Source organism: Pinus tabuliformis, chromosome 8 (assembly GCF_031772625.1).
Source record: "Pinus tabuliformis cultivar Carrire ecotype Pingquan chromosome 8, CPIR1, whole genome shotgun sequence".
In the NCBI taxonomy this organism is placed as follows: domain Eukaryota; kingdom Viridiplantae; phylum Streptophyta; class Pinopsida; order Pinales; family Pinaceae; genus Pinus; species Pinus tabuliformis.
This window is the reverse complement of record NC_142294.1, coordinates 37,025,764-37,041,390: the sequence shown is the minus strand read 5'-3', so window position 1 is coordinate 37,041,390 and position 15,627 is coordinate 37,025,764. Positions and strand designations below refer to the sequence as shown.

At 36.2% G+C, this 15,627-nt stretch overlaps 1 protein-coding gene across 2 annotated transcripts in view; it reads left to right on the top strand.

The window, feature by feature from the left end:
• Nucleotides 1–13,688, top strand: part of LOC149234008 (uncharacterized) — a 72,445-nt gene extending 58,757 nt beyond the window's left edge. For both annotated transcript variants that reach the window (XM_089371710.1, XM_089371709.1), the window contains exon 4: nucleotides 13,270–13,688. The gene's annotated coding sequence lies outside the window, so the exon portion shown is untranslated. The remainder of the gene's footprint in view (nucleotides 1–13,269) is intronic.
• Nucleotides 13,689–15,627: the final 1,939 nt, after the last annotated feature.

Genomic DNA, 15,627 nt, shown 5'->3' with positions numbered 1-15,627 from the left:
GTGGAGGATGGTATGATACATCCTCGATCATTTCTTCTTCTTCATAGTTCGAGCAAAGCAGAGCATAGTAGGGCCAAGCAGTGCAGGGCAATGCATTTGATGGCTGGGATATTAGCGACGGTTAGACGGATTGCAGATGGAGTTCTCCCTAGTTGAGAGGGAGTGTTAAAATTGGCAACTAGGGCCAAACTCCATGTGGGTCACCTCATTTGTGGCAGCTGATATTTTTCCTAAATTCCTCTTGTCGAGAGGTGTATGATTGATCTAAAGATCATCCGATCCCGACAAGTTTTTATGGAGATATGAATTTATTTGTATTTACTTAACAAATTGTCAAGGTCGGCCAGCGGTTAAATGTGTGGCACACATGCCCAGTGAATCATATAAATACAAGAGAGGTTGATTCATTTTCTCATCATCTCATCTCACTCATTCTTCTCTCTCTCTCCTTAGCTTTGGGTTATCCAAGGAGTAGCTCACATGTGGGAAGAAGGAGGACGCATTAGGGCAAGGAGGACATTGAAAGGAGGATGCAAAAGCTGCTGAAGTTATCTTTGACCTGCGTTGGCCAAGCGTTGACTCATCAAAGGTGCGGTTTTGGTGTGGCTGCCTCTCCTAGGCAGGTCGTAGATTTTGGCACGAAAATCGAGGCAATCCGTCCACAGGTTTGACTAGCGTTGATTGCCCTAGTTTTGGGCAGCAGGTTGAATTCAGTCAACAACAGTTTTATTGTGTTTTTGGGGCTGTTCAAGGGTTGCTTCTTCAGGCTGTTCGAGGGCTAGTTGACCGGAAATTGACCAAGCATATTGGAGGTCAATTTCAACTCGTTTGACTAAGTTTGACTTTGCTGATATAGGGTTTGCTGCTGTTGATATAAAATTACAGAATTCTGATTTTATACTATTTCTCTCTGCTGAACTATTGAAGATAAAAGAAGATTTGATCAAAGGGTTTCCCCACATTGGGGTTTCTCCCTGGCTAGTCGCCACATCTTGTGTCTCTTGTCTTGGCTTGTTTTCTGTTGATCGTTTAATGTTCTATCTACACTTTACTTAATGTATATGTGATTGCTAATCTGTGGCTAATAAGAAGAAAAGAAGTAAACTGCTCTAAGCATTGAACATACCATAATTTAACAGGATGCCAACTAGCTCCCTATAAATTGCCCAAATACCTCCCCATGAGGATATTTGCATTAGAATACTTTAGGCAAATTATAAACTCTGATGAAGTCAATTTCCTATCAGCTAGGAAGAAGACCCAGTTCAAAATGAAAAATCAATTGGGCCCCTTTATTTGTAATACTAGGGAAGCTGGACTAGAGGCAGATAAGATTTTACAGCAGATGAATTTCAAGAATAGTTTTATGTGGCAATATGACCCTCATGGAGTCATAAATAAACTAAGGCTCAAAGTCAAATTGGGTCCTTTCATACATCATCCCAGGCCAAACATTGAGAGATTTTCCAACCAGTCAAAATGGTTGGAAAACACTTTGATAGATATGGACAAAACTGTAGTAGATGTGGAGAATACATTATTAGATGTGGAAAAGCAGATTGATACTAGTTCCTTTCTGTAGGTTCCAGAACTACAGGAACAAATGACTATTACTCCCCTCCTACAGACTCCAACAAATGAAGATAGAAATGTCAAGAGAACCAGGGAAGAAGGTTCTAGTTCAGCCATGGACACTACAGATGACCAATTTGAGATCAGTTACAGGAAGAGGCCCAAGCTTAATCTTGTAACTGAACAAGAAGACACCATTGACATAGTGGAAATCATTGACACTGAAACAATGGTTGGAAGGAATAAAGGCCCAGCAGCTTCAGAAGAAACACACCAACCTTCTACCTCAAACACCCAACTTATTGAGAAACAACTCAGCATTGAAGTCTCTTCATCCAGCAAGCCTGTGGATAAAGAGAAAGATATTAAGGAATTTAAGTTGAGGAATGAGGCATTGAAGGCTAAGACTTATGCCCAGTACTTCAAACAAACACCTGCCAATCAAAATAGGTTAATGTCAGCCTATGAAATTAAGACTGGGAAGATGCAAATGGCATTGGTACAACCTACAGTCTAGCAGCCAAGACCATTAGCAGACTATAAGAAAACAGATTTTGAAGTTTTGGCCAGGGATATTCACCCCATTGACCAAATTGAGTTTCATAAACAGGCAGGTGAGATGATATATTCCACCATGACAAATAAAGTTATGATTGTGCACAAACTTCAAAGTTCATTGGATAATATCACTGCACAGTACAAGCTGGAAAAGGCCTCCTCACAGGCCAAGGACAACATAATCAAGTCACTGGAAGACTTGGTGATTGAGCTTGGGTATAATCCCAATGATGTCAAAGCTGCAAAGAAATTAATAAAGAAAAAGAATGAGGATATTGCTGCTTTAAAGAAACAATTGAAGCTGCCTCATTCAGAGCATCCACAGACCAAGGAGGTCCTTGAAAGTCAAACTCAGCAGGAGGAGATGATGGACCTCATTCTTCAATTGAATGATCAATTGAAAGAAATGGAGAAGGAGTTGGATAACTTAATACAACTGAAACAGGCTAGCCTTGAGACAGTCACTGCCACTGCCATTCCAACAGTCACTACATTAGTACCATCCACCTTGGCAGCTTCATTGGCCCCCACAGCACCACTGGATACAACACTTCCAGCTGCAACAACATCTACATCAACAACAGGTTCCACAACAGCAACAGCTTAGCCAAGTGACGAGGCTAGCAAATTGGTCAAAGCAATGGAGGACATGTCCATTCAGACCTTTGAGATAAATAGACTCAAAGAACAGTTAAGGAGTCTAGAGGATGAGAAAAAACTGGCTCAGATTATGCACAAAGATGAAATTCAGAAGTCAACCAAGATGAATGAGAGGATAAGGAACTTAGAGAAAGAGCTAACATTGAAGGAGCCACTTGGCCAAGCTAAAGAACAGCTATGGGCCAATATCATTGACTCTGTCAATGATATTTGGCCATCTATACAAGTCATCTTTGAACAAAATGATTTAGTCAAAGAGGCTATAGAAGCAATTCAAAGAGTTAAGGCTGAACTTGGAGACATGCTAGAAGAAGCCACTAGATTAATCCACTTCCTTAACTCTAAAAACAAATATGAATTGCAGGAGCTAGACATAGCTGACAGGACTGGCACCATACTAGAGGTGAAAAAGGTGCTCACCAAGAGGAATTTGATGATGAACCTTGAGGACAAATGCCAAACCATGTAGCTGGCTATAGACAGGTTCATGGTAAAGTTTGATGTTTTAAGGCAGAAAGGTCTGCCAAATCCCTTGGTGATAAATGATAAATTGATGCCACAGGAAGACTACAATAGGAGAATCAGAGAGGTGGCAAGAGATCAAGCCAATAATTCCTCTATGAAGGGGATGCCTATAGGAAAGGTTCTGTATCAGACATTTGAGAACCTATTTTACCTCCAGCATGAGGTAAAACACCTTTTTGTGAACAAACCCACCTTTGCCAAGTACACAGAAGCAGATGAAATCTACAGGAAAATGGTAAATATCAAATTACCAGATGCAGACACATGGGAAAAGTTAAATGACTTACTGTAAAAATGCACAGTAAAAGTGAAAACAACACAGTGAAAGAAAAGTGACAGATCAGCTAGATGAAAGAGTATCAGGTGAAAGTGTATCAGTTGGAAGGGAAAAGTAAAAAGAGCAGCCAACGTAGAAGACCAACATCAAAGGAGAATAAACAACAAAAGATCAAAGCATAAAGACAACACAGCCAAATAAACAGGGACAACTTACATCAGTTGAATATCTGTCTCTATCTTCTTGCATGAAGATATTTCTTTTTCCTAGATTAATTCCCAAGACAGTTTGGGATATTTTGTAAACTATTTTTGTATAAATACTTCATAATTCGAAGTATAAAGGGTGGATTGCTAGACATTTCTATAGTTGTATTGATCTGTAACTTGAGGGTTCATTATACCAAAATTTTCAAGTCAGCAGAGTAGACTGAGTAATAAAGAGATTGCATTACATGATTCATGTGTTGAGCTACTTCAGTGAAGTATTTTCTTTTGTCAAATTGTTATTTTCTTATGTATTTCACAAACTTGCATGTTATCTAAATTGAATGAATTCACTGGAAATTTATTTCAGAATTTGTTTAAGTACACTCTGTCTTGAACAGTTAATCATTTTAATCTTTTTCTTTTGATATCCGGATCTGAGAATCCTTAATTGCTCTCCCATCCCGATTGACCTCTTTCACTTCCTTCATTATCCGGTTTAAGGAACCCTTAATTGCTCCTTGGATCCGATTGAAAACCACTTCACCATCTAGCCTTAAGATCTAAATTTACTCAGCTACCTTGCCCTGTAAACACTATCTTTAGAACTTAATCCAGTCCTGTTTGCTTGATATTTGACCCCATAGCCCAATGGTAAAGGACATCCCTCTATCCATCTAAGTGATCCCACCACCAAATTAAAATCAAAACCCAAGTACAACCATAACTAGCCTAAAATCAATTAACTAAACAAAGTTAAATCATAAAGAGAGAGCCCTCTCTGAGCATTAGGAAGACTAGATCTTAATCTCCAAAGTAGGTTTGTGGTTACCTCTATCATTTCTTTCACAACAACTCTAGAGAAATTTTGGAGTGATAACATATTGGCAACCACACCGGGGAACTTCGATCCTCAGTGTCATAAAACTTTAAGGAAATTTTAAATCTTACCTTTTGCACCTTAAGGTCATTTTAGAGTTGTTAAGAAGTTTCATAAAACAATTAAAAAACTTAAAATTCTGGCTTCCAGGAGAACACACTATACCAGGGCAAATCCAGATCCAAACCCTGCTACAATAGTTGATGACCCTGACAAAATTTTAAGGAAATAAAAAAAGGTAGCAACTCAAGGAAGTAGTAGCCAGTTAGTTAGTTAAAGAAAATTCACTCCCCAAGAAATTATCAAGTTTAGAGGATATTCAGTTTGATCTATCAGTTGAGCTTTCATTGTTTAGAACCAAATCAGAAAATTCAATTCATGAAACTGTAATAGACCCTAATTTTATTCAATTCATTGAGTCAAAAAAGGTGCCTATACATCCTGATTTAGATCAACTTGTTTTGGATACTTTTGATAAACTAGAAACTTTAACCTCAACCTAGATAAGCCATATAGACGATGCCTATCTTCAACAATCAATTGAATTCGCTGCCCTCACTGCTGCTGCCTTTGAACTATCTACAAAGTCTTCAGAAACTGTAAATACAACTTCATTTACTACTACTTCACATATAATATCCACTACAGTTCATTCCCCTAAACCATTCATACCTCAGCTTCCTCTCCAACCAAAATCTCAAGTTCATCTAGTTCATCTACAGCCATTTCAAGTCCTTTTTCAAGTACCACTACTTTGCCCCATAGTCAAACCAAAATCTCAACCATCGTAGACAGATATGCACCTTTGGTTTTACCAGCTCAACTACATGCCATGCCCCAAGATTACCAAAGCAAAATCTTTTTATTTGATGCTACTGGTCAGTATACCACCCAACAACATGTGAATAAAATGCCTAACTATTTTGAATTACATGAGATTGATGAGTCTGATGTCCAAATGAGGTTATTTGCCCAAACATTGACAAGGGATGTTAAAAAATGGTTCAAAGGTTTACATGCTAATCATATTGCAGATTTAACTGCATTTTGTAGATTGTTCATTGATAGATGAGAAAGAAAGAAAAACCCTCTGCAAATATTATTTGAATATGACAACATTAGAAGAGCTCCTAATGAGTCTATTCAAGACTATTGTACTAGGTTCAACAGTATCTACAATGCAATCCTTGCTAATATTAAACCTCCACCAGACCTAGCATTAATCAAATTTCCTGATGGTTTTGACACTGATATGTCTTACCAATTGAGGGAAAGAAACCCTAAAACATTAGAACAGATGCAAAGTAATGTTGTTAGTGTAGAAGCAAATTTATTAGCTAAGAAAGCTAGGATGAGAAATGAGAAAAGAGTTGTCATTAAAGAGGAAACCTCCACTTCAGATGGTAAAATAGATAGTCTAGCCAAAAGTGTAGAAAGGATAATGGATAGATTAGAAAACATGGAAAGAAAAACTCAGTGGGAAAATCAACAGCCACCCCCAATAAGAAACCCCAACTTTAGGAAGAATCCTAACACTGGAAAAAATGCTATACCAGATCAGCAGATTAGACCTCCTTTCCAGGAGAACTATGTTGAGGGTTCACAAAACCATGAAGAAGAGGAGGATACCTAGATAAATCTATTAGGAATTAAAAATGAAGATGTTGTTTTTCTTACTCAGGAAGAACAGGAAATGTACATGTTACAACAATTGAAATTAGAATCTGGGGAGTCCTTTGACTACAAACAAGGCTATGAATCTGTGATTTATGAAGTCCACAAATAGTATAGCCTTAGAAGCAAAAAGAATAATGAAATCCCCACTAAGAAATCAATCCAAATCCAAACTAAAAAGATAATAGAAGCTCCTGTCACCAAATTTCTACAAATTCTCCCTAGAGGAACTCAAGAGACTTCCACCCCAAAAATTGTAGGTATAACTTCAACTCAAACTCAAACTGAAACTGTTACTCAAGCCATTCCAGTTAAGAGAATTTCAAAACAAAACTGCTGGTACACAAACTAAATTGCCAAATACTGAAAAAGAAGATAAAACTACACAAACCACAACTGCTAAGGAAGATCTAATACAAACAGGCAAAACTCAATTGCCATTTAACATTAAGACTAAGATAGCCAAATTGAAAATATCAGTTCCTTTGACAGGGCTGGTAAAAAATGAATCATACAGAACACAAATCACTGAAACACTAAACATAGGTGATGGAGAAGATGCTGTAAACCTTAATGATGATCATTCTGAGTTATTTTTTGGTCCAGAAGTAAATGACAAACATCAACAAGGGGGTATCCCTCCATTCTACATTAGCTTAAATGTTCATGATAAGATTTTACATAATGCTATGTTAGATTCAGGGGCATCCCACAACCTAATGCCTAAAGCAATCATGGAGAGATTAAACTAAGATATCACCATACCCTACAAGGACCTTTTTTCCTTTGATTCTAGCCAAGTCAAATCGAAGCGAACAAAGTTCCTTCTACAGATTAATTACTCCAAAAGACTTGGAATATCAAATTATTCATTAAGGATATAAATATTATATTAAATAAAATGAATAAGAATGAGAATGATAATGATTTTCAAATGAGAATGAGAGGCTTGCTTATATATCAAGTAAGTGTCTCTTCATGAAGAGTCATGTCTCATTTAGACATGCCCTCTTCAACCTAATTACTAATTAACTAATAGTTATTTATGCTTATTATCATTTACATTATTTTACATTATTTATATATATATTTTATTCGTTACATTGCCTTCTTCCTCAAAAAGCTTTGTCCTCAAAGTTTGTTGATGAAAAAAGGCTTGATCTCTTTTTCGGCTTCGAACGTCTCTATCTCAGAATAGTCATCCTCATCGATACAAGTTGATATGATCTTCTTAGTGACAAACAAAACTGTCGCACTGAGAAGGGATCAAACCATCGGAGATTAATCTTCTGTATAGTATTCTGATCACTGGAATTTTGTAACGACTTGTTATCATAGGACTAGATTGATGTTATGTCTTTATTCTCTGGAACATCAGTTTGTTGTCTTTGGTTTGAATGGTCCTGATATGTAGCTTGGTTGATTTGTCTACTCTCGTGATTCAGATGCCGATATAGAGTTTTTATATTTTCTTCTGGTGAGGATGTTATTGAATTGGTTATGGAACATTCACTTGAGATGTCCATTGTCTGAACTGCAACATCTAAGTGTGTCATTGCTTCAACTAACTTGTCTTCTTGAGTTGTCATATTAACTGGATCGGTATTCGTTCCCTTATTTTCAACTTGAACTGTTGTGGCTGGAGATTTCGATACTTCTTCTTGAGTGACTTGTTCCAACTTATCTTTTAATGCTTTCTTATCCTTCTTAAGTTTCTTAGTTTGATTGAGCAGACTTTGATTATGGTTTCTCAGACATAAAATTTTTTCGGTTTTTGATTTATCAAACATTTTTTCAGTGTTTTGAATTTTAAGTTTTTCATCTTTTAGATCTCTGATTTGTTCTAATAATTTTTTATTAAAGTTCTTTAAACGTAAATTTTCCTCTTCTTGTTTTGATAAATGTTGCTTGAGTTCTTTCTTTGAGACTTTAGTTTTCTTCACTTGTGCCAGTAATTTTTCGACGTGGTCCTTGAGACGAGAAATTTCTTCGTCCTTTTCCATTATTTCTTTGTAATGTATACCCACGAGATTTTTATGTTCACATTCTAACACTTCTTTACTTTGTTGAATTTTGGCTATTTTGTCATTCTCTTGATCTTTTAGCTGCACTTTCTCGGTACACTGGATAACATCATTCTGTGGAAGTGATGATGGATGTAGAGAATGGAAGTAGGAATCCATTCTCTTTTTCTTCTCACCCTGTCGCTCAATTATTAAAATTAATTGTTCTATATCTCTTGTGATTCATTGTTTTTGTTCCTTACTCAGGGATTCCATATTTTTTCTTTTTCTTCACTTTTTTTAACTTTGTATGGATTTTTTTTTTTTGGTTATAACTTATTTTATCTCCCTTTATATATATATATATATATATATTCCCAATATTCTTCTTTAATGTGGATTGTTAAAAACTTGAATACCCTTTTATTAAAAAAAATACTCCTTTATATTGTTGCCCTCTATAGATGTATGTATTTCTTTATATTAAGACCCCTTTTCAAAATAACTTTATTATCTTAAATAATAATAGTTTCATTTTTTTTTCATTATAATAATAAATTGGTCCCTTTTTTATATACCTAACTACTCCCTTGATAACTTTTTAATGTCACCCCACTTAATAAATATAAAGGTCACGTCTTTTCATATGACATGGTCACGATGTTAAAATACCATGGGCTATTACCATGGGTTGTTTTTAAAACCTCTGTTAAAATGTTCTCCACGTAAAAAGTAAAACGTAAATCCTTTTGTTTTTTGTTTTTTTTGTTTTTTTTTGTTTTTCACATTTTAAAATACCATGGGCAATTACCATGGGTTGTTTTTTTAAAACCACGGGCTTCTCCACGTAAAAAGTTTTAAATAGATTTGGTATGAGATTTTGTATCCGTTTTGTTTTTTGTTTTACTCTTTTTTCTCCTTCTTTTTTTAATTTTTTTAATTAATTTGTTTTGATATATATATATATATATAGTTAATTTTTTTATTTTTTTTTTGGTTTGGCCAAAGGCTTAGAAAAACGGAGAAAAGGAGAAACTCCCAAATTCTGAGCAAAATGCTTCAATTGTACGGCAACAAGGTTGACGAATTTCGATAGCCAAGGACCTGGATAGGAGAACGAGCTCTGTGCACCGGTTAAGCAACCTAGAGGACCGAACTGCTCTGATACCAAATGAAGCGAACAAAGTTCCTTCTACAGATTAATTACTCCAAAAGACTTGGAATATCAAATTATCCATTAAGGATATAAATATTATATTAAATAAAATGAATAAGAATGAGAATGATAATGATTTTCAAATGAGAATGAGAGGCTTGCTTATATATCAGGCAAGTGTCTCTTCATGAAGAGTCATGTCTCATTTAGACATGCCTCGTCAACCTAATTACTAATTAACTAATAATTATTTATGCTTATTATCATTTACATTATTTTACATTATTTATATATATTTTATTCGTTACACAAATGCCTTGGCCTGATTAAAGATTTGTGTGTAAACAGGCTTGAAACTTTAAGATTGATGAATCATGAGACTCTATATGTTGCATGTTACTAACTTGTTGATGTGGTTGATGAAGATTATAACTTCTAGATGATTGATGTTATATGGTTCGATGCATGTTTTTATGTTTTTTATACCTAATTCATCATTCTACATGCTTTTGTTGACATATATGCATCAAAATATATAAAAATATATATTATATAAAGATTTGCCCCGATTCACTCCCAAACTGGGAGCTTTTGAAAATGTCGCTCCCCGCTCCCGCTTCCGCTCCCACTCCCACTTCCAAGTAAGCTTGATCCAGACACATTACAATTCTCTCTTATACCATCCTTTTGTATGCAACTCGCGCCTGGATCTCACAGGTGCTGTTCTAAGTGTATATTTCATGGTATATTCAGGGCAGAAGTAATATGCAGGCCAACTGTAGCTATCTGCCATTCCATGATGGGAGATTTCTTTTACATCCATCTGCCAAAACAAAATGCCATTCCTCTGCATTTTCCATTGTCATCATTTGTACTTGCAGCACAGGCAGTAAAATGTTGGGGCGTACTTAGTATGGTAAACCTCTGCATCAAGGGTTCTGTATCCTCCACTGCCTTCTCAAGTAATGGAAATTGACTCAACCCTTCTTCTATTATTGGTACAGGCATGCCACTGTTTGATGGAGGAGGCTGGTCTACAACAGACTTCTTGTTTATTTACGCAAGAATTGCTTGGACTTACACTGCAATCACTGCTTGCACTACCTGCCTTGTAATAGTTCAATTTCCATAACAGAGGGTAATTTAAAGACTCCCATCTTAGTACCCTGAACATGGAAAACATGACATCCATGGAACCTTATGAACCCATCACATTACCCAGCAAACTGATCGGTAACAAATGTCATGAGCGTTGTCTCTAAGCTTCTGTTTGATCCTGCAGGGAGCTATCTTCTTCATACTTTTCTTGTTGCAAGTGCCTTTGTAATGAACCTGGTTTAGATAATTAGTATTACTATTAGAATTATGATTAGTTAGCTACCCTAAAGGTCACGTCCATTTACTATGACCCACTGCATTTGGGCTATATAAGCCGAAGCCATTGATTCATTGCAATCATCAATATTTTATTCTCATTCGATATGAATATATATTTCTATCTATATGATTATGCAATTGTGCTTTGTATGCAAGATGGATTGTGAATTATTTGGTTCATAGCAATTGGTATTAGAGTGGGGTGCATTTCCCCATGGACAGGTGCCCAAGTTCATTATATTGCCATAGACTATAAATAAAAAGAAAAAAGGAAAAAAGAAAAGAAAAGAAAGGGCATCCGCCAAACCATATGCTACTGTTACAAACTTAGAAAAGGAAAAATAAATAATTAAACTTTAAAGTCTGCTGCACATTATAAAGATTCTGTTGCATCTTCCCTGCATATGTCTCAGCAGATAATTGATGCGTAAATAGTAGGCCAATGGCTTGCCTATCTCCCCAACATGGATCATCAATGTGGAATGAAAGTGTAATGTCTCTGCTATTCTCTGTCAAGCTGAGTTCAAGCTTCTCAATCTCTGTTCAGATTAGGTTTCATTGCTTGCTTGGTTGCTTTTGGTGCCAAGGCCAATGCTCAGCATGACCAATTCTGCCCCTACAGTTTGGTTGTACCGATTAACAACACACTACACAATATAAATGAGCATGCCCAGCATCCCTTCAACCATATCTCTGCAATTCAACAGAGATTCAACTCAATACAGTTATATATATATATACATTTGAGGATGGCTGCAGGTGAAACACTACATGATCATCATAGAGTGCAGTGTTGTGGCCTTGACTTATAATCTGGACAGGTCCAAATCCAATTCCAATGCCAGTCAACTTCTGCATGCCAACTATTAACATATTCACACCCAGCACTCTATTCCCAACAATTTGCTCACTCATCATGTTGCCAGGTAATAAAAAAGATCCACAATGCGACAGAGACATGATAGCCATTTAATATTTAATGTGTAATTTTAGAATCTCATACAGAAATAGCTGTAAGTGCAATCACTGTGCTTTGATTCTTGAATTGAGGGCGTGAGATAGTTTTGTGCTGTACGAGGAGTCTACACAGAGCCTAAAAATCTGTGGGCTGTAGCATATAATTTCACAAAGCACCGGCATTTGATCTTCAGATGATATGCTGGCTGTAGCATATGCTTACGCAAAGCACCAGCATACAAGCAACTCACAATTGGAGTGCTCAATTTCCCATGCAGCAATCAAGGCAATTGAGAGATTGGGCTGTGGGTATTGACATGGGATATACCAGTGATGGTGTCTGCTGTAGCTTGTCAGTTGGACAATTGCAATTGATTATCACTGACATATACAAAGCACATCTTTCAAACCAGAGAATTCAGCGATTAGTAAGGGTGCTGTAATTGTAAACTGGCACCTCGATTTGAGGAAATTTGAGCTGTGGCAAATCATACACTTTGTGGTGTGTAACATACAATTCAATGCTTAGGCATATGCTTGACCCAACATACAATTAATTAATTGAATCCAGCAATGATTCAACACCAGAACTCAAATAGTATACATAGAATACAGCCACACACCAATTCAACACCATAAGACAAGTTACAACATAGTTACCCTGGAGAAAACCTGAAGCAAAAACTCCAGAATTGAATGCCGTTAACCAGTCTTAATTTCTCAGTGATTGCAGGCTTACAATGGATTTTTAGCTCTCTAGAGCTTTACGGATTCCAAACTCCGATTTTGTTTTAAAAGAACCCCTTTTTCTAACCCTGTGAAGGACTTTATAGGAAGAATGCCTTGCTGGGTGCAACTGGAAGTCTAGTTATCCCCAACTCTTCAGCTCCATTAACTTCAGTGCTCCTCTTCCCCTGTGTCATTTTGTTGGCAGTGTTCTGTGCAAGATTCTTTGTCATTTATTTGCCTTTCTATTTTCTTAAAGTTCTTTTTAAGTCTTTTTGCAATGCATCTCTTTAAAGGTGAGCAATAGTGGATTGGACAAATGTGAGGCCCTTTACGCTGTCAAGCACATTGTTTGGCCTTGTCATCAGCCTTGTAGGGTTAAAATGTTCAAGTGCAGTAAAATATATTAATGCTTTTGCCTGTTGCATGATAGACATTACAAATGTTTATTTTACATGGTTCATCCAGAATATTGAAGTTGTTCTGACATTCATTCCAATTCTTCCTTCTCTAGATGATCACTGTTGTGGAAATTCTCTTTTAAGTAAACCTATGCTATGTGGGATGTGACTGAAGTTTGTTCCATTTAGACTGGGGGGTTCATACTGGTTTTGTGGTTTTCTACACTACCTTGAGTACTTTAGAACTATAACATAACTAGTAATATCATAAGTCAATTCTCTTTTAAATGCTCACAGGGCGAAAGCAGCAAACCATCCACAAGCGAGAGGAGATGGAATGGTATTTCATTTATAGTGGAGAAGGTGAAGCAATCAACTATTCTGAGAAGAAAATCTGAGCAAAAATTGTTGCACAGTCGTCCAGTGCATTTTATTCATGCTCCACCCAAATATTTTCTGGCACTATTAGTCATTATTGCAATTGGTGTGTACTTCTGGTTCCTCTCCAAATCAATGGTGATTGTTACAGGAGTTGTGCGAGGTAATTGATGCCAAATTCGGTATTCTGCTGTAATTTATGTTTTCCATCCACCATTCAATTTATTTTTCAGTCGCTTCTATCAGCTGGGGTGATGATAGTAGATTATGCTTCAGAGTACTAATGCAATTACTAGATTATTGATTGTGAAGCATGCAAATCTATTTTGCATGGACAAGGGTGCAACATCTGATCCCATTTCAAATGACAAGAAAGTAATTTCCGTATACATGGACATTGCGCTTTAATGGTATTGGAAAGGAAGCATTTTTGGCCATGAATGCAAGCGAAATGGAACATGTCAAAAGGGTCACACCTTTTCAATATGCCAGGGGTGGATATTTATCCATTCCAAGTGGCGATGCTCAATTTCTTGATTAACGTGAAGTATTCACGTTCAACAAAATAGCATTATAATTTCGCAGATTGGTTGATTAAATTCCTTAAGTTGAGATTTGGCTGCATATCAAATTTGTTCAACTTATGTGGCATATTGTCTTCTCATTTTGGAAATGGAAAATATACTAATCTACCTACAAATGGGTGCACTTTGTTTCCTAACAGTGACTCAGGCCCCACCTGTTCTATCTTTTCATGATCAATGAAGTTAAATGATAATTTGATTGATAGAAAGAGTAATTGGAAAATTGTCTGTATATATATATATATATATATCTTGTCAGTTCGCATATATATTTTTATTGATGGCATTTGCATGCATATTTCTTATTTATAGAAACTAAAAGTTCCCAATATATGGAAAATAGTATTGGATGTTGAATTCCTTTGGTGGTCTTATAAGCAGTTTCTTCTCGTTTCAATGTTTGTCGTAGTGCACATGCATTTTCTTTGGTAGATGTTCTTTTAAAATCTTTGCTATATTTCCTATGTAGTCAGATTTGGGTAGTTTCAAAATCATTGTTCAGCAGTAAGCAGGTTATGTAATTCTTTCTGCTGATGGTAAAGGTTTTACTAAATGTCATCTGGTTATGGATTCATCATACTATCAGACTCAAGTGCCTACTTTGGAGCATGCAAAGAAGAAAATTATTTGAAAATGGTAGGATGTAGTTTATCAAAGAACGTTTTATCGCTTTGAGCAATTTTCAATCTTAGATATTTTATTGAATGGAAGAAAAATCTAAAGCCATGGAAAATTGTAACCTCCTTCCAAAGGTTTTCATAAAGCCATGTGTGTTTAATCTTGGGAAGTGCTGTCTAGCTTTGGTTAATCCAAGACTTGACCACAACGTTTGAATGGGAGATGACATTTATTTAACACATGCTTCCTTGATATTGAAGTGTCTCACTTGGATGACAAGTCGCTCTCCACAAACAAGTTCTGGGCTGAAAAATAGGCTGAATATTGCTATTTTTTTCCATGTAACAAAGCATCCCAACCTCAAGCCTATAGGCAAGGATAATATATACTTCAGGGCTCAAGGCTGGCTGTTCAACAACAAGGCTTGAAACCTATACAACAATATACTCGATATGAGCTTAACATGCTACTTGTGGGAATTGAACCTAAATGGGAAGGATATCAATTTTTCCTCCTAACCACTTGAGATAAATCCAATTGACAACTTAAGCCAAAATTTTCCTAAGCTATTCAGAGTAATCAACAAAAGATGATGTTTCACTCTAAATTTAAAGGCAAAATTGGGGCCTCTTTTTTGTTGTTTCGATTGTTGATTTTATATGGAGGGAGAACATAGATTTAGTTTGCAAAGAGGGGAAAATGGTGGATATATATATATATATATAATTGTGTAGAATTGAATGGAAAACCTTGGAGAAACCATATATATATATATATATATGGTTTCTCCAAGGTTTTCCATTCAATTCTACACAATTTATTATGGCGATGATTTTGCTTAATTTTTGCTCAAGATTGTTTCATGTGCCTTCAGGTTGATCGGTTCCACCCAGGACCCAACAAACTTGATTTGCATGCATGGGTTGCTTTTCCCGAAATAGAAAAAATCAACATGCAAAAAGCATCCCTAGATTTTAGGGATCTATTTTTAGCAGCTGGAGGTTACATGCAAAGATCGTTTTAGAAACTTTCCTCCAAGTGTCTCTTTTTCCTAGATTTGTGGCATGCGCGTCAT